This window comes from Rutidosis leptorrhynchoides, chromosome 4 (assembly GCF_046630445.1).
Source record: "Rutidosis leptorrhynchoides isolate AG116_Rl617_1_P2 chromosome 4, CSIRO_AGI_Rlap_v1, whole genome shotgun sequence".
Classification (NCBI taxonomy): domain Eukaryota; kingdom Viridiplantae; phylum Streptophyta; class Magnoliopsida; order Asterales; family Asteraceae; genus Rutidosis; species Rutidosis leptorrhynchoides.
Window position 1 is genome coordinate 25,472,421 of NC_092336.1, and position 22,421 is coordinate 25,494,841.

Genomic DNA, 22,421 nt, shown 5'->3' on the forward strand with positions numbered 1-22,421 from the left:
CAACGTCAAAAGTTAAGACAAAACTTTAGTTCTCATTTCATTCCTTTTAGGATAGCTTCACTCGTACTCTTCAATTAATCGAATCGTTTTATCTATATTACTCAATAGTGATAAAACTCTATATACCAACTCATATTCTTCATAAAAACATTTTTTATGATTAGCCATGACGACCACGATCAAATTTCGGGACGAAATTTCTTTAACGGGTAGGTACTGTGACGACCCGAAAATTTCCGAACAAATTTAAACTTTATCTTTATATCATTAGATAAATATTTCAAACATATATATTATGTTCAAATTTACAATTCTAAATATATATATATATATATATATATATATATATATATATATATATATATATATATTTTTTTAACTTAGTCATAAAACGTTTAAATTTAAAATAATATTATATATATATATATATTAGGACGATGATTTTCGGAAGCAAATGACCATAACACTCAAAAGTATAAATTACATTTTAATTAGTATACTCATTGGTGAAATAAGTCTAATTATTGACAAAGGTACACGTCGCGAAACGTAAAGTACAAGTTTTCTAAGCATACGAAAATGCGTTTGAAAAACCGGAACCGGTATGTAAGTCGAGCGTCAATGTACAATTCATCGGTGCTAAAATTACAAATCAACTATACACGAGAATATAATATAATATTTAATTAATTCTAAAGATTAAATATATTATATATTAAAATAATATATATATACATTACAAATGTATTACAATTGTGTCGGCAGGAAAAATTTAAAGAACATGCGCTGGTAACATGAGCCATGCGATCGCATGGCCTATGCACCTCAGCCCCATGCGATCGCATGGTGGTTAGGTGAGGGTTACACTCCTTTAAAAGTCGAACGAGTCCAGTTCTAAATTCATTTTTCATTCCATCTACATATCTCTCGCATATCTCTCTTTATATATCATAATTATTATTATTATTATTATTATTATTATTATTATTATTATTATTATTATTATTATTATTAAGATTAATATTATTATTAATCTTATGATTAGGAGTATTATTATTAGTAGTATACATAAAATACTACGACGAGGTTCTGATCAAATGTTTTCAAAATGAGTTTTGAGAGGGATAGAGCTAAGGAAATTATGGGTTATAGCTATAGAGGTTATAGGTATGGTTCAGAGGTATTGCTCGTGAGTCAAACTAGTGTTTGTCATATCCGTCGCATCTACATACTTTCCTGCAATATTGAATCTCAATATTGATGCGTGAGTACTCGTAATTTAATTTTTATATATTAATAGTGTATCCCTGACTAGTGCTCGAGTATATAGGATTATGCATTCTTGTACTTTTGATATTGCCATTAGATAGGTTATGTTGAATCCTGAATTAGTTACATATGCGGTTGAGATAAGGTATAAGATATGCATATCGTTGGAAAGCTAGCGAAAAATTATTAACTTTTCATTTAGAAATCGCATAATTTTGATGAACGGATTAAAAGATATGGTCAACTGAATTATGGTTAACGTTAAATGAAATTGTGTTTGAAACTGTAAATTAATATTTAAACAACTTGTCTATGAGATTGATAAATTGAATTTTTAAATATTACTAATCGAGTAAATGAATTTCTATATAAGGCACGTCTCGTCTTGTTGAGCAATTGTCAAAGTTGACTGTCTTATCATGTTATAAATCTTTATAAACACTACAATCTGATTTTACAAGTATTGGAAAACTATGTAAAATAATAAAATATGTTCGATTGCCATGATAATTCAAATATAATATAGCTCCTGAAATAAATAATATTTTGAGTTTGATAAACTATAAATTCGTTCAATTATCAAGACTTATATTATGTTAATAGACATGTATAGATTTAAAGATTATATTGGGTAAGGTTAACTTTTGAGATGACTTTTGTTAACTTTTGTATCTCGGTCTCGAGCATTAGGATTGTGATACACTATGACCAGACCTAATTTGTTAGACATGTATTGACCAACAAATGTTCTCTAGGTTGAGATCTACGGTTATTTTAATTTCCGAGTTTCGGTCACATTTCGGTGAATTACTTTATGTGCTGTTAAGGTGAGTTTCATTTGCTCCCTTTTTAATTACCTTTGCAATCTATATTTTTGGGCTGAGAATACATGCACTTTATTTTAAACGCAGTGGATACAAGTACATACTAAATTCTACACCGAGTTTGAACCGAAAATCCCTTAGCTTTGGTAACTAGTAACTGTCGGTTATAAGAACTGGTGGGCGCGAGTAGTTATATATGGATCCATAGGGCTTGATATCCCCGCCCGAGCTAGAGCACTAGCATTTTAACGGACGTATGCTATTTGAGAAGCGTACACGTTGGTTGCGTGTATTATTAAGATGATTATACAAAGGGTATAAATTATATATACGTTAAGTTTAGTTACCAGGGTGCTCAATTTCGTAGAATATTTTGATAAACGTTTCTGGATGAAACAACTGAAAACTTGTGATTCACCTTTATATACAGATTATGCGCAACATTAAAACTATGAACTCACCAACCTTTGTGTTGACACTTTTAAGCATGTTTATTCTCAGTTTTCTAGAAGTCTTCCGCTGTTTGCTTATATGTGATACAAGCTATCTGCATGGAGTCATACATGCTTTATTTAAGAAAACTTTGCATTCACAAAATCATCACCGTGTATCTTATTTTGACTGCATTGTCAACGGATGTATTATGGTAAACTATTATTTATGGTGATTGTCTATATGTAGAAATCATCAAACGTTGAAAACCTTAGAAATTGATATTCATTTATTGTGTACCTTTTGAAAAGAATGCAATGTTTACAAAACGTATCATATAAAGGTCAAAACCTCACTATGAAATCAATGAATGATTTATTCGTCCAAAGGAATTTGGAAGGATCGTCACAGTTGGTATCAGAGCTTGAGGTCATAGGGAACCAGAATTTACATTAGTGTGTTTAACTGGTAATTGTTAGGATGCATTAGTGAGTCTGAACTATGACCGTATTTGTTTTTACCGAGTTTTGCTTATTATTTCTTGTCAGAAATTACCTGTTATTATCTTAAGCCTAAGACTCATTTTACTGCATTGATTGCATAGATAGTGTATGGACAAATTTCGTATCTTAAGCATATCTATTACAGTAAACTCTGTCTTACACTTTCCAAAAATTTCTCCGTAACTTATGGGATTTTGATATTATATATACATATGTAAATTATGTATCGGAGAATACCAAACTAAATCCTATAATCTATCTCATATCAAATTCAATTCCCTGATTATACAAGATGGATCACGTATCTAGTTCAAATTCCTTAAACTCCGACAGCTATTCCGATATGGATATTCACCTGAACTCCGAAGACAGTGTAACCGAAATGGATCAACCAATTAGCCATCATCTATTCTGGATGAATTGGGGATGGGTTCGTAGTCTACTTAATCATTGGAGACAAGAAGAAGGCGATCCCTTCCATCCACCACATTGCCCTCTTGGCGAAGAACCTGAAGCACTTACAGGCGAACCTGTTCGTAATACCATTTTCTCTCTCATTTCTAGAGTATCTCATCATGATTATATACTATCTCACATTCTAAATCTCATTCATCTGCTCGTCCGAACCGACAATCATCCAGGTGTAATAGAAGAAGTCAACGAGCTTCGCGCTCGGGTAGTGGCTTTGGAGAATATGGTGCAAAGGTTACAAGCACCAGCAGTAGCACCGACAGCAATAGTACCACCATCAGCAATACCAACAGTACCATCACCACCACCAACAACAACATCTACATCCCACACTTCAACATCACAATTTGTACCTTGAGCATCAACGTCATACTCACCATAGATACCAAGGAGTACCAACAACAATAACCGATGAAGTATTGATTCATAACTTCATTGGAGAAATATTCTGCGGCGATTATGTAATATCTAAAGTCTTAAAAATTATCTATTTCAGCCATAACCGTAAATCAGATGACTGGACCGAAATGATAGAAGGAAGAGTAGAAACCCTGACCGGAATGGTACACGATTTACAAGCTAGACTTGTTTTACCAGCAGCATCAACAATACCGTCAGTATCACCAACACCGACAAAACCTGTAGCACTACAAGTTCCGCCAATTCCGTAATCACCAACATCATCACAAATCAACAACGCGTATATTGTATCAACGAGATATGAAGTATTAAATCATTTTCCCTGAAGAAATTATATGTATATTTAATATATATGAATTTTGAAATCAAAATAAATCTTTTCGTACTAAGCTATTACGTGTGAATCTTAACTGGTAGGTACTACTCGGTTAGTTCATATTACTAATATGCAATGATGTACATCCATCATTAACGACATAACCATCGTTAATTACAATCTCTGTTTCAAATTCAATGAATTCCTTTTCATAATAAACTAAGTGTATTATTCAATTACACGTATGATTTTACACTTTCATTTTCGATGTACTCGAAACTTTCTAGAAAACATCATTCGCACCTTGCGAAGTTAGCAAGAATTCCATATGCACCAACATTATTCACTAAGGAAATATCAATAAAACTGAATAACGAAGTATTGATTACATTAGTGAAATACTCCGCGAAGATTATTAAATCTTTAATGTTTTAGAGATTATTCATTTCTGATCCAGCTGAAAATCAAATGAGCTTAATATGATATTAACTCATTAAATCTGAAGAAAATATACATACTTATATTTTCATAAAGACTGTAATAAAATTCTCGGGTATAAAATATTACTTGTGAAACTTTTAACGGGTAGGTAATACCCGAAAGATATATGAATTCACAATGGATATGTTACCTTATTTGATTTTGATTCAGCAAATCATCAACTATACTCACTACTTTCACAACGATATACATTCTTTCCTAGAAATCAAAACAACCATTCGCATTCAAATTTGATTACATATTCTGATTTTGAAAAATTAGAATCCAAGCCAAGATTTAACAGAAAACATCACTCTTAGATTCTTACATCTTTTAAAGCTATACATTAACTTCAAAACTGTGCTAGAACATCACTTCTATTCATAAACCCAGAAAAAATATTTGTATCATTCAAAATTCTAGAACATCATATGTATCTTGACAATTACAATCTTCATGCAAACCCTTCAAACTTTTGAAAACACCTCGGATTGATAACCGACGATTCGGTTATGATAACTTTGAATACTGATGAAGCAGCAAAAACTGTAAACGACCTTAACAGCCAAAAGTTTGATGATAAAGAATAATGTGTTGGCAAAGCTCAGAAAAAAGAGAAGGTTTGGAACTGGAAAACGGATTGAGCAAAGTATGAAGGAGGCTGTAGATAAATCATAAAGACTAAACCTGCCTTTAAAGAATTCAAATGATTCAGTATCTGCTGAAGTCATTAACGAATACCTTGCTCCTGATACTAAACCCCTACGGACAATATGCTTCATCATCCTCTGATATTAAAAATTCTAAGATATCATCGTATCTTTCATTATAAATATCCTCCATAATTCTAAAGATATTTCCATAATTATTCTTATCTGAAATCATTTACCTCTTCGCCCTATTTGTATTACATCATAAAAGAAACTATTTTAGTTTCTAAATTCTGAAACTTTCGAGTTTAAAATAGGAATATTTTTGAAGTAGTGTTGAGAACTGAAGCATGAGTTAGTATAATATAATAACACTTGATCAACGTGATTATATTACAGTAATTCATGCTGAGTTTGTAAATGGAATATCAATAAGAATATCAATAAGAATAAATAATGAAGTATTGATTTCATTAGTGAAATATTCCGCAAAGATTATATGATCTCTAATGTTTTAGAGATTTTTCATTTCTAATTCACGCCAAAAATCAAATGAGCTTAATATGATATTAACTCATTAAATCTGTATTACATCTGAAGAAAATATACATACATATATTTTCATAAAGATTGTAATGAAAATTCTTTTGTACAAAATATTACTTGTGAAATCTTTAACGGGTAGGTAATACTCGGGAAGTATATAAGTTCACAATTAATATGTTACACTGTACATTCTTCAACTTTGATTCAAAAATTATTAACTATACTCACAGTGATATACAATCGTTTTCATACAAATTCAATTATATATTCTGACAGAATGGAATCCAAGTCAAGTTTTAATAAGTGACATCATTCTTAGATCTCTACATCTTTCAAAGCTATACTTTGACTTCAAAACTGTGCAAGATCATTTAGCATTGTTATTACCGAAAATAATCTTGCAATCCCTTTTCAAAGTGTCCAGTTTTATCACACTTCCAACCAGTCAACTTCGAATTTTCAGATTAGCCTTATTGTAAGCTTGACATACACGTTTTTGTTACTGGGGAACCTTTCATGTTCCACCATATTAACAGTAAACGTACCAGCAAATTCATTAATCTGTGACCTATCATGTACTCATCCACATCTTGTAACGGTAATTGCCATACCGACTACCGGGAATTAGCAATCAGTATTTCGAACTTCGCAGCAATTCTACGCCAACAGTTATACATATACATATAATGTCTATCTTATAGACTTACATACTTCGAATGTGAAGTTTGGTGCTGGAAAACGGATTGAGCAAACCATGAAGGAAGCTGTGGACAAATCACAAAAACGAAATCTGCCTTCAAAGAATCCAAATGATTCAGTGTCTGCTGAAATCATTAGCGAATACCTTACTCCTTACTCTAAAATCTTTGCGGTCAATATTCTTCATCATCATCTTATCTTAAATATTCTAAGATATCATCGTATCTCCCATTATAAATATCCTCCATATTTCTGAAGATATTTTCATAACTATTCTTATCTGAAATCATTACCTCTTCGCGCTATCTGTGTTACATCATAAATGAAACTATTTTAGTTTTTAAAAATCTGAAAAATTTGAAAAATGGATGTTTTGAAGTAATGTTGGGAATTGAAGCATGAGTTAGTATAATATAATGACACTTGATCAACGAGATTATATTATAGTAAGTCATGCTGAGTTTCTAATGAAACGTGATAAAGGTTCACAGATCACACCCTCATCATGAACCATGTTACATAACTCTTTCATTCTATTTAATCTCTAAATATATCAAGAAAATATTTCTTGATGATTCGATCTTTTTCAAATATTCTGGTAATTTGACAAATCAAGATCGTGCCATTACAATTTCCTTCTTAGAATATTGACTATGTTCATTCCGAAATGCATAACTACGAATTCTGGACCATTATCCGCTTGACTTAAGGTCGGGAAGAAAAAAAAAGCATGAAGCTCCGAAATATAATGGAGAATAAAAAGCCCGATAAAAACCCTGAAATTACAAACTGTGTATATCAATGCGTATAGCAATATAAAGACACGGAAGAATGAAAAACACTATAACCCCAAGGTAATAGTAGAAGAAAATAACCTCCTCTGGTGGCAGATGAAAAGGAAGAATGAAGGATACGATAGCCAAGAAAATATCAAGAATCAGAACTGAATTAAGCATTTTCACAATCTATTAGGAAGTATGAAATAAGAAAGAAGCTTATAGGAGTGGTGAAAATAAATGAAACGGAAGAGGTCAATTTATAGTAAAATATCAGACATAGCAATCGAGGCAGATTACGCATTTAATTAAAGAAGATCTTAATCTCCTTAATTCCCGAAGAATCAAATCTTATTTAGAATATGAAGATTTTCTATTCCTTAAATTCCGAAAATCAATCGTTACTACGTTAAAAATTAAGACGGATATCTATTCCTTCATTTCACTCTTTTAAGATAATTTCTCTCATACGCTTCGAGTAATTGGATTGTTTTATCCATATTATTCGACGGTGATAAAACTCTAATTATCAACTCATATTCGTCATGAAAACATTTTTATTGTTAGCCATGACGACCTCACTCAAATTTCGGGACGAAATTTCTTTAACGGGTAGGTACTGTGACAACCCGGAAATTTCTGACCAAATTTAAACTTTATCTTTAAATGATTTAATGTTTTCGACACGATAAGCAAAATCTGTAATGTTGAGTCCCAGGTTTTGGAACTATATTCATGTAATCAATTATTCTTTGACTGTTCTCGAAGATTCACGAACAATATATATATATATAACTTAATGTGCATATATATATATATATATATATATATATATATATATATATATATATATATGTGATTTCAAGTTATTTAGTAAACGATAGTAACATTCGATTATTGATTCGATTGATATTTAGATAAGTTAACTAAAACGTTTAAAATGAACCAGTAAAACACTAATTTGCTACAGTATTTTCGAATTGCTACAGTACCCGAAAAGCTACAGTGTTTTCGAAAATCACTATTTGCTACAGTAACTTTGCTACAGTAAAACACTATTTCAAAATGAAAATGTATATATGTATATGTATATACTACGAGACGATGATTTATAAAAGCAAATGACCAAAACACTCAAATGTATAAGTTGTATTTCGAGTGGTATAGTTATGAATAATTTAAGTCTATATTTTGACAAAGGTACAAGTCACGAAACGAAAAATGCAAGTTTTCTCAGCGTACGAAAGGACGATCGGAAAATCGGAACCGGGACATAAGTCGAGTGACGACGTACGACTTATCGGAACAAAAATTACAAATTAACTATGCATGAGAATATAATATAATATATAATTAATTAATTTAAATTATATATATTATATATAATATATTTAAATATGTCGACGAACTACAAAACAAATCAGATGTGAGCTGTCCAGACAGGCCATGCGATCGCATGGCATTTGCACTGGAAGCCCATGCGATCGCATGGGAACCAGAATCAGCAAACACCTATAAATTCGATCGAGTTCAGTTTTCTGTCACACACACATATATCTTTCTTCCTCCGTATTATTATATATTATTATTATTATTTTTATTTTTATTTTTATTATTATTATTATTATTAAGATTAATATTATTATTATTAATCTTATTATTATTATTAGTAGTATTATTATACATAAAATACTACGACGAAGTCAAGATCGTGTCACTTTCAAAATGGGTTTTCAAGCGGAATAGAGCTAAGGAAATTATGAGTTATAGCTATGGAGGTTATGGGTAATGTACGTGGGTATTATTGGCAAGTCAAACCTAATGTTTATCATCTCTGTTGCGTCTACGTACTTCCCTGCAATATTGAATCACAATATTGATACGTGAGCATTCATATCTTATCTTTTATATATTAATTGTGTATCCATGTCTAGTGCTCGAGTATATATTTATGCATGCTTGTATGCTAAATTTTGTCGTTAAACAGTTTATAATGAATCACGAATTAAATACATATATTACTGGTAAAAGGTATATGATATACATGTTTTTGGAAGACTGGCGAAAAATCAATAACTTTTCATTTAGAAATCGAGTAATTTTGATGAACGAATTAAAAGATATGGTCAACTGAATTATGATTGACGTTAATTGAAATTGCTTTTGAATCTGCAATTAATATTTAAACAACTTGTTTGTAAGATTGATAAATTGGATTTTTGAATATTACCAACCGAGTAAATGAATTCTTATATAAGGCACGTCTCGTTTTGTTGTACTATGGTCAAAATTGACTTTTGAAATGACTTTGAATAACTTTTGTACGTCGATCTCGAGCATTAGGATTGTGATACACTATGACCTGACCTAGCTTAATAGACATTTATTGACCAACATATATTCTCTAGGTTGAAATCTATGATTACTTTGCATTCCGAGTTTCGGTCACATTTCGATGAATGACCTTATGTGCTGCTAAGGTGAGTTTCATTTGCTCCCTTTTTAATTGCTTTTGCAATCTATATTTTTGGGCTGAGAATACATGCACTTTATTTTAAACGCAATGGATACAAGTACATACTAAATTCTACACTGAGTTTGAACCGAAAATCCCTTAGCTTTGGTAACTAGTAACTGCCGATTATAAGAACTGGTGGGCGCGAATAGTTGTATATGGATCCATAGGACTTGATATCCCCGTCCGAGCTAGAGCTCTAGCCTTTTAACGGACGTATACTATTTGAGAAGCGTACACGTTGGTTTGCGTGTATTATTAAGATGATTATACAAAGGATACAAATTATATATACGTTAAGTTTAGTTACCAGGGTGCTCATTTTTGTAGAATATTTTGATAAACGTTTATGGATGAAACAACTGAAATCTTGTGGTTCACCTTTATATACAGATTATACGAAACAATAAAACTATGAACTCACCAACCTTTGTGTTGACACTTGTTAGCATGTTTATTCTCAGGTTCCTAAAAGTCTTCCGCTGTTTGCTTATATGTTATACAAGATATGTGCATGGAGTCATACATGCTTTATTCGAGAAAATGTTGCATTCACAAATAATCACCATCTATCTTATTTTGACTGCATTGTCAACGGAAGTATTATTGTAAACTATTATATTACGGTGATTGTCTATATGTAGAAATCATCAGATGTCGAAAACCTTTGATTTAAATATTCATTTATGGTGTGCTTTTTCAAAAGAATGCAATGTTTACAAAACGTATCATATAGAGGTCAAATACCTCGCAATGAAATCAATGAATGGCGTGTTCGTCCATATGGATTTGGAGTGATCATCACAAATAAAGAACCCGATGTGACAACAAGCACATCACCCGAGACCACTATATCCTAGGAATCAATAAAAGATTCCAAACTCGTCCCGATTCTACCCCAACCATGCCACGTTTCCTCCGCTCGGTACTCATCATGTCATGCTGGGTGTTAAGATACACTTTCGTAATAATGGTGATCAGTCACTATTACAATTGCGTACCTTACCATTTCCACATGGTCACGCAAAGTACTTTACCCGGACTGACGCAACATTCATACAAAACAACACGCGATAACTCCTAGTACCTGAATGACAAAAGTCCTTACCGTGAACTTGATCACTCAAAACCGTCAAACATCCGAATCTCTCCAATAGATTCGTCCCTAGGACACCGCACCAATAGATACCTGTATATCCACATATATACAATATAATAATAAATATACACAAGTACACCGCAACAACAAGTCAACCTATAACCTAGGTAACTATCACTAAAACAACGTCCAAGTTCGCCTACTTACATTAGGTACTAGAAATCTAAGGCACTAATTTACACACGAAATAAGGCCCCACATAATCCTACTTTGAACAAGCACAAGTCCTAGTTAGTCACCTACTCTAAGGCACTAACAAATCTTAATCCGACCCGTATTCTTACAAGTCCCGCAAATAACGTACCACTGTCAATAAGTCTAAGACTAGGCACATACTCCAAGGTCACCTAATTCCCTTAGACTATGCTCTGATACCACTTGTGACAACCCAAAATCCGTTTACCAAAAACGAAGCACCTTTTTTTTATAAGTTAGGTCTCATTAATACACAATATTTCCAACTATGTTTTAACCAAAAACATAACATCGTGACATTTCGTTTAACAACTTACAATGGCCCTTGGTACCCAAATGACACCTTACAAAAGCATTTGTAATAATAATCCAATTACACAAACACGGGTTAATACTCAATAACCCAACCCAATACCAAGAGCATAATCTCGGGGACTACCAAATCCCTAATCCGCGTCCAATCATCCAAAAGCTACCCCATAGAGCCCAAGCGCTCCTACTCGTCTAGTCTAACAACTAGCTAGCTTCACAATCTCAAACCCTGTAAAAAGTAAACAACAAGAGGGGTAAGCTTAAAGCTTAGTGAATGCAATAATTATACATATACATATATAATCTACTTACTTGCAAACACTTACACAATTATCGCATACATGCTAGCAATCTAATTAGCATACCATCACAAAGTATAAGGCTAATAATCTCCAATACCGCAAGCTAGTATAACCAAAAGCATATATTCATTATAATTTAAAATGCTAAATAAACTAAACACACACAATATGGTTAACCATACCCACACTATGGTGCTACCGGCTCTTTGGTTCACACCACACGTCGCATGCTATGGCGCTACTGGCTCTTTGGTTCACGCCACTACGCATTTGTCATGATGCTACCGGCTCTTTGGTTCACATCATAACTCAGAGTCATACTCACGCTAAGGTGCTACCGGCTCTTTGGTTCACACCCTAACAACTCGTGCTATAGTGCTACCGGCTCTTTGGTTCACACTACAACACACGTACCATGATGCTGCCGGCTCTTTGGTTCACATCATAACACACTCGCACATGATATGGCACTACCGGCTCTTTGGTTCATACCATAGCACACAAATAAATACACTATATACATACACGTATAATTATTCTACTTACCTTGGAATGCCCGCACAAGTCATGTATAACATGATCTCCGTCCTCAAATCCGAGCAAGTAACCACCTATATCACACATAGGCACAATGTAACATCCCGCATTTTTCCGTTAAATTATTTTGACGCCCGTTTTTTTTTAGATAATATCTTTCGTTATCTAAATTCGTACCTTTCGTTGACTAACGTTCTAAATATTTCCGTTATTTGGTTATAACATCTCCCGGTTTCTCTAGCATTTTTAAAATATTCGTTTTGGTTAATTCACGCACCCGCTTTGAAACTTGAGAGAACAAAGTTGCCAAGTGGGCAAAGTGGTGACTAGGTCAACTAGTCAACCACTTCACCACCACCATTCATTCAACCTCCTATTTCTTTTTCTTACTTCTCTTTTTCTCTCCATCTCAAGAACACACACAAACACCCAATTCAATCATTCATCATCTAAATTCAATCTAGGAGTCCAACATCAAAACAAATTACATATTCGTGATCCTCTCTTCATCCTCTACATTTTGGTACCAATTTCATCACATTTGGGTAACATTTCTAAAACACTATATTTCTCTAAATTCGTTTTATATACTTGAAATGGTGTTAGTTAGTGTCTATGGCTCAAGTATAACATGAATTTATGTTTTGTTTGCTCGATTTGTTGTTTTGGAGTAACTAGCATGAACTTGAAAATGAGCGTGCTTAATCTTTGATTTTGAATGAGTTAATCTTGTTAAATTGTTAAAGTTCATGTTTTAATTGTGGTACTAGTATCACTAGCTTCGTTTTGATGCGTAGGTTGATTAAGAAAACTTCAAACACATGATTATTGATTTTTGTGAATTTTGGTTAGGGTTTGATAGACTTAAAACAAACTTTCGATGTTTTAAATGCCATGAAATGTTATTAATAAGTGTTTAGTTGTAATGTATATTTCATTACCTTCAAAACGGCATATCATATGTGTGAATTGGATTCCCGAATCTTAAAATGCATTTTGTGAACTTGTCACTTTGAAAATAAACCTTTAATGATCACTTGACGAGATTTCAGTTATTGTAATTGATGTTTTTGCTTGATAAAAATTGGTTAGTTGTATTCCTTGTCAAAAGAGCTTTCCAACGATATAAGATACGTGTTCTAAGTGTTTACGGTTTGTGATTTGTGCTAAATTGAAGTTTGGTTGAGACTTGAACCTTTGAAACAGACCAGGCACCAGGCCATGCCTATTGGCGCGGCGCAACACAAGGGGCCGCGGCACGGCATTTGCCGTGTCTGAGGTTCTGTCCAACTTTGCACTTTTACGAAAAATGTTTGCTATGCTACGCACCTCCGATTCACATGTAACTTGTTCTAACATGCTTATATATGATTAAAAACCTCAGAAAAATAGTTCGGGACCCGACCCGAACGTGTTGACTTTTTCATTGACTTTGACTTGACCGAGTTTGACTTTTAGTTAACCTTAACCAAACGTTTATGCAATTGTTCTAATCTTCTTTTATACTTGATTCTTGCATGAAACTTGACAACGTGATTCACATGCTATACTATTCGAGTCGTAATGAGTCATAGGACTAATTGAACACATTTCACCCAACCTAGTGTCGTAACTGGTTAATTGATACAACTTACTTGTTTAGGTTAAGGCTAAGCAACTTTCATGCATACGTTTACTTTGTGAAGTACTTTTATACTCGTGCACCCGAGGTGAGATCATAGTCCCACTTTTCAACAACTTTTATTCTTTTAAATCGTGGGCTGAGAAACATATACTTGTTTACATCTTGTACTACTTACTTTTATGTTTTGAACACAAGTTCGATGAAATAAACATTCCACGGCGAGTTTGAACAAAAATCCTCAATTCGATTATCATTAGTTACACTTGCCGGGTGTAAGCGAGAACTTATGTTGTATGGTCATACGGGTTTGACAAACCCTCATTCGGACGGTTCGCTACCGTTATTTCTGATGGAATGTATTTTTGAGAAACAATGTATGTTCTAACACTATTGTGATGGGGTTCTATGGAAGGAAAGTTAAGCCTTGATAATTGGGTGCTCGCGAACTTATTTTGGAATGCAAACTATTTGGATGATCAATTTTATGGGAATACTAAATCTTGTGGTTCAAAAATAACGTTTATTACTACATCTATGATTTTACCAACTTTTTTCGTTGACAGTTTTCTATATGTTTCTCAGGTTCATACTTGGCTATTTGATACAAGCTTCCGCGCACACTTTGATTACTTGCTTGGAGTTAAGCATACATGCATACGCTAGCGATAGCACTTTTGGATTCAAACTTAAAGCATACATGTTTACGCTATTTATAGCAACCGTGATTTTTAACTTATATTATGTCGCAAGTTTATTTCATTTATACTTTACATCTTTTGTAAACTTAAACTTGTTGTCGAACCGTTTGGTAAACTAAACTTTGCAAGTCTTGCACGTTTCAAATGAATGCGACATAATTTTGGTCAAACGCGTCTCATTTAGGGACTATGACCACGTAACGGGACCTAAGTTAACGGCGCCGACAATGACGATTTTGTCGGGTCGTTACAGATGGTATCAGAGCGTTGGTTGTAGGGAACTAGGATATGCATTAGTGTGTCTGACAGAGTCGTTATGACGCATTAGTGAATCTAGACTACAACCGGATAGTGAATCATTGCATTCTGACTTGCATTTGCTATAGATAGCACTTACTTGACTACTTGTGCATTATACTTGAATCATTCTTAGGTAAACTTCTTAATGGTACCAAGTTTTCATAGTACGAACTCGTATTCTGTAACTTTCGGGTAGCACACGTAAACTTAAGATTCATACGCGTAAGGACGACGACGACTTCATTAGTCATACTTGTTCGGGAACTCTGTCTCCCAGATTGTTATTTGCCACCATTTCAACTTACTAGCGGTGTCACACCAGTGTTCCTTACTATCTACCACTTCTTGTTACTACCATCACTACTCTAGGTGAGTATCGTCATCACTATTTATCACTACGGTTGCGTACTATTCGTTATCATGATTCGTTACACTTCTCGTACCGGAATACATTATTGTTTGACTTGAACCGCATTGACGTGAACAATCATTTATACACTTCCCTCGGGGAACGCCTCATTAGAGTTGCACTAATTCTTTCGATTCAATACGAGTCACGTTAGAGACGTCGTTACACTTTGTTCATTTTAAATTTTCACGATTACACGAACTTGAATCTATGGAGTGATGTGGGAATGGAGGTATGAGTTAGCGTAATATTACAACACTCGATCAACGTGGTTATATTACGGTAAGTCATACCAAAGTTCTAATGACTCGTGATGGTGATTGGACTCGATCAACCTAATCACCACCATGTGCCATGTACATGACTTCATTTTTCTTGTTTGGACATCCGAAAACTCCGAGAATACTGATAACAACCATACCAGGGACACATCTTCTATTATTGTCGAACCATATCTATGTTTCCGAATGAATGACAAATTCTTTCGACTTCAAACATATGTTACACATGTATACTATCTTGTTTTCGCGCAGTTTTATCGACGAACTACAACATGCTTGATATGCTCACACCGAGGCAGAAACTTCTTTCGCATTACACTCGTACTTCCGTATAAGGAAATCTTTTATCTAAATTCTCAATGGAGAGAGAGACTCTTCACATTATACGAGTATTCGCTTCGAGGGTGAATAGTCCTAACGAACGTTTTCAGAACCCGATAAGAAACTTGCTCTAACAAACGTTTTCGGAAACTGATAAATCTTCCGTGGCGCGAATTTCTTGAGAAACGAAAACTTGTTCAAATATACCTTAAAGAAATGTACCTCGTTTCGGATCGAGATGCTCATTTCACTTCTAAATTTCGGGATGCCTTACAAAAAGCCTCGGGATCACGTTTAGACATGAGTACAACACATCAAACCACATCTCGAAGGACTAAACAAACATACGATTCAAACCTTGAAAACCATAATACGAGTTCGTGTTATCGACTTCAAATTTACTTGAGGAAAAGTACTTGCCTTTAGTCAAATTCTCTTACTACAAAATTTTTCTTTCGTGTATTAACGCCACACCTTTTCGAAACTTTATATGATGGCAATTATCGTTCTACAATTTGTTGGGCCGACGTAGGCAACAATCAAACCACCGGAATCGAACTCATTCATAAAATAACCGTTAAGATCATTCAAATCTAAAAAAGGCTCAAGACGGCCGTAGTCGCCAAAAGAGCTATGCCGATGTTAGATGTAACCCTTTCAAATTCCAAGTGGGTAACCGCGTAACGTTAAAAGTCGCACCTTGAAAAGGTGTAATCCGTTTTGGAAAATGTAGGAAGCTAAATTCGCGATATTTTGATCCTTTTGAGATCTTAGGGCGTATTGTAAGCGTTGCTTACCGTCTCGAACTTCCAACTCGATCGAATTCCGTTCATCCTACATTTCATGTATCAACTTGAAGAAGTGTCTTGCGAAACAAGAACTTGATATCCTTTTAATGAACTTCCTATCGATGATAAACTTCACTTCCTAGGAGAACCGGTTGAAGTTATGGATCGTGAAACCAAACTCTAAAACAACGTAAAAACCCCGATTTTCGAAGTTCGTTGAAATGCCCAAGGAAGTACCTTCCCCTATTCATAGAATTGGCAATGTAAGATCTCGAGGAAGAAACAACGACTACTACTTCCAACTAAATTTCGGGACGAAATTTCTTTTAAGGTGTAGGTAATGTAACATCCCGCATTTTTCCGTTAAATTATTTTGACGCCCGTTTTTTTAGATAATATCTTTTGTTATCTAAATTCGTACCTTTCGTTGACTATCGTTCTAAATATTTCCGTTATTTGGTTATAACATCTCCCAATTTCTCTAGCGTTTTTAAAATATTCGTTTGGTTAATTCACACATCCGCTTTGAAACTTGAGGGACCAAAGTTGCCAAGTGGGCAAAGTGGTGACTAGGTCAACTAGTCAACCACTTCACCACCACCACTCATTCAACCTCCTCTTTCTTTTTCTTACTTCTCTTTTTCTCTCCATCTCAAGAACACACACAAACACCCAATTCAATCATTCATCATCTAAATTCAATCTAGGAGTCCAATATCAAAACAAATTACATATTCGTGATTCTCTCTTCATCCTCTACATTTTGGTACCAATTTCATCACATTTGGGGTAACATTTCTAAAACACTAGATTTCTCTAAATTCATTTTATATACTTGAAATGGTGTTAGTTAGTGTCTATGACTCAAGTATAACATGAATATATGTTTTGTTTGCTCGATTTGTTGTTTTGGAGTAACTAGCATGAATTTGAAAATGGGTGTGCTTAATCTTTGATTTTGGATGAGTTAATGTTGTTAAATTGTTAAAGTTCATGTTTTAATTATGTTACTAGTATCACTAGCTTCGTTTTGATGCGTAGGTTGATTAAGAAAACTTCAAACACATGATTATTGATTTTTGTGAATTTTGGTTAGGGTTTGATAGACTTAAAATGAACTTTCGATGTTTTGAATGCTATGAAATATTATTAATAAGTGTTTAGTTATAATGTATGTTTCATTACCTTCAAAACGGCATATCATATGTGTGAATTGGATTCCCGAATCTTAAAATGCATTTTGTGAACTTGAAACTTTGAAAATAAACCTTTAATGATCACTTGACGAGATTTCGGTTATTGTAATTGATGTTTTTACTTGATGAAAAGTGGTTAGTTGTATTCCTTGTCAAAAGAGTTTTCCAACGATATAAGATACGTGTTCTAAGTGTTTACGGTTTGTGATTTGTGCCAAATTGAAGTTTGGTTGAGACTTGAACCTTTGAAACAGACCAGGCACCAGGCCACGCCTATTGGCGCGGCGCGACACCAGGGGCCACGGCGCGGCATTTGCCGTGTCTGAGGTTCTGTCTAACTTTGTACTTTTATGAAAAATGTTTGCTATGCTACGCACCTCCGATTCACATGTAACTTGTTCTAACATGCTTATATATGATTAAAAACCTCGGAAAAATAGTTCGGGACCCGACCCAAACGTGTTGACTTTTTCGTTGACTTTGACTTGACCGAGTTTGACTTTTAGTTAAACTTAACCAAACGTTTATGCAATCATTCTAATCTTCTTTTATACTTAATTCTTGCATGAAACTTGATGTGACGATCGCTCTAAATCCATATGGACGAACACGTCATTCATCGATTTCATTGTGAGGTATTTGACCTCTATATGATACGTTTTATAAACATTGCATTCTTTTGAAAAGGCAAACCATATATGAATATTTAAATCAAAAGTTTTTGACATCTGATAATTTCTACATATAGACAATCACCGTAAATAATAGTTTACAACAGTACTTCCGTTGACAATGCAGTCAAAATAAGATACATGGTGATGATTTGGTGAATGCAACGTTTTCTTGAAAAATATGCCATGTAAGACTCCATGCACATAGCTTGTCTATCATATAAGCAAACAACGGAAGACTTCTAGGAAACCTGAGAATAAACATGCTAACAAGTGTCAACACAAAGGTTGGTGAGTTCATAGTTTTAGTGTTTCATGTAATATGTATATAAAAGTGGATCTCAAGATTTCAGTTGTTTCATGCAGAAACGTTTATCAATAGATTCTACATAACAGAGCACCCTGGTAACTAAGCTTTAACGTTATAATGATAAATACCCCATTCGTTTTAATACACGCAAACCAACGCGTCCTAAACTCAAATAACACACGTCCGTTAAAAGGCTAGCGCTCTAGCTCGGACGGGGATGTCAAGCCCTATGGATCTATATACTGTTATTCGCGCCCACCAGTCCATATCCTATGTACTGGCAGTTACTAGTTACCAAAGCTAAGGAATTTTCAGTTCAAACTCAGTGTAGAATTAAGTATGTACTTGTATCCATTGCGTTTAAAATAAATTGCATGTATTCTCAGCCCAAAAATATATATTGCAAAAGCAATTAAAAAGGGGGCAATGAAACTCACCTTAGCAGCATATAAAGTCGTTCACCAAAATGTGACTGAAACTCGGATTATCAAATAACCGTAGATCTCAACCTAGAGAACATATGTTGGTCAATAAATGTCTATCAAGCTAGGTCAGGTCATAGTGTATCACAATCCTAATGCTCGAGATCGACATACAAATGTTATCCAAAGTTGTTTCAAAAAGTCAATCTGACTCAATACAATAGTTGAATGATCATGGCAATCGAACCATTTTAATATTTCACATAGTTTCCCAATTCTTGTAAAATTAAACTATAGTTTTTATAAGGCTTTTATATATGATAAAACAATCAGTTTTGACAATTGTTCAACAAAAGAGACGTGCCTTATATTATGATTCATTTACTCGGTTGGTAATATTCAAAAATCCATTTTATCAATCTCGTAAACAAGTTGTTTAAATCCTAATTGCAGATTCAAAAGAAATTTCAATTAACGTCAATCATAATTCAGTTGATCATATCATTTTATCCGTTCATCGAAACTATTCGATATCTAAATGAAAAGTTATTGATTTTTCGCCAGCTTTCCAAAAACATGCATATCATATACCTTTTATCAGTAATATATGTATTTAATTCGTAATTCATCATAAACTGTTTAACGACGAAATTCAGCATACAAGCATGCACAAATATATATACTCGAGCACTAGACATGGATACACAATTAATATATAAAAGATAAAATATGAGTGCTTACGTATCAATATTGAGATTCAATATTGTAGGACAGTACGTAGACGTAACAGAGATGATAAACACTAGGTTTGACTTGCGAACAATACCCACGAAGATTACCCATAACCTCCATAGCTATAACCCATAATTTCCTTAGTTCTATCCCGCTCGAAAACCCATTTTGAAAGTGACACGCTCATGACCTCGTCGTAGTATTTTATGTATAAATAATAATAATAATAATAATACTAATACTACTAATAATGATAAGATTAATAATAATATTAATCTTAATAATAATAATAATAATAATAATAATAATAATAATAATAATAATAATAATAATAATAATAATAATAATAATATATAATTTAAATATATACGGAGTAAAATGATTGAGAAAATAAACTGAACGAAATCGAGTTTTTATAGTATGTGGCCTGCTACACTACCCCATGCGATCGCATGAGTTTTCAGTGTTTTTGCCATATGATCGCATAGCCGCCTTATTCGTTTTTGTTTGCTAGTTCGTCGACATCAAATAGTGTTTATTGCAGCAAATAGTGTTTCACTGTAGCAAATAGCGTTTCACTGTAGCAAATAGTGTTTTACTGTAGCAAAGTCGTTTTCACCGTAGCACTGTAGCAAAGTACGGTTTCACTGTAGCAAATAGTGTTTTACTGTAGCAAAGTCGTTTTCACTGTAGCACTGTAGCAAAGTACGGTTTCACTGTAGCAAATAGTGTTTTACTGTAGAAAAGTCGTTTTTACTTGTACATATATATATATACATACATATAATTTTTCATGAATCTCCGAGAACAACCGAAAGGTATTTGAATATATGAAAGTAGTTCAAAAATTTTTAGATTCAGTTTTACAGACTTTGCTTATCGCGTCAGAAATGTTAATCATACAAAGATTAAGTTTAAATTTGATCAGAAATTTCCGGGTCATCACACTTGACAACGTGATTCACATGCTATACTATTAGAGTCGTAACGAGCCATAGGACTAATTGAACACATTTCACCCGACCTAGTGTCGTAACCGATTAATTGATACAACTTACTTGTTTAGGTCAAGGCTAAGCAACTTTCATGCATACGTTTACTTTGTGAAGTACTTTTATACTCGTACACCCGAGGTGAGATCATAGTCCCACTTTTCAACAACTTTTATTCTTTTAAATCGTGGGCTGAGAAACATATACTTGTTTACATCTTGTACTACTTACTTTTATGTTTTGAACACAAGTTCGATGAAACAAACATTCCACAGCGAGTTTGAACAAAAATCCTCAATTTGATTATCATTAGTTACACTTGCCGGGTGTAAGCGAGAACTTATGTTGTATGGCCATACGGGTTTGACAAACCCTCATTCGGACGGTTCGCTACCGTTATTTCTGATGGAATGTATTTTCGAGAAACAGTGTATGTTCTAACACTATTGTGATGGGGTTCTATGGAAGGAAAGTTAAGCCTTGATAATTGGGTGCTCGCGAACTTATTTTGGAGTGCAAACTATTTGGATGATCAATTTTATGGGAATACTAAATCTTGTGGTTCAAAAATAACGTTTATTACTACATCTATGATTTCACCAACTTTTTTCGTTTACAGTTTTCTATATGTTTCTCAGGTTCATACTTGATTATTTGATACATGCTTCCGCGCACACTTTGATTACTTGCTTGGAGTCAAGCATACATGAATACGCTAGCGATAGCACTTTTGGATTCAAACTTAAAGCATACATGTTTACGCTATTTATAGCAACCGTGATTTTCAACTTATATTATGTCGCAAGTTTATTTCATTTATACTTTACATCTTTTGTAAACTTAAACTTGTTGTCGAACCGTTTGGTAAACTAAATTTTGCAAGTCTTGCACGTTTCAAATGAATGCGACATAATTTTGGTCAAACGCGTCTCATTTAGGGACTATGACCACGTAACGGGACCTAAGTTAACGGCGCCGACAATGACGATTTTGTCGGGTCGTTACACAAAATATGCATATAAATAACAATTCTCTAAAAGAGAACCCGACACAAACATCCCTTAGCCTAGGGATCACATAATGCTCGTTTGAATCGCCCATTTATCTCCTAATGAGCTCAACCCAATTACCACTTCGGGTGATAATTCAAACCCACACTAATAAGTACAAGTTAACCCAATTTGTACTTTACACTAACTAGACCAACCTAGGTCCCGACACTATATTACTACTTAGGTAGTGATCATTTCAAACCGTTATTAACACCAAAA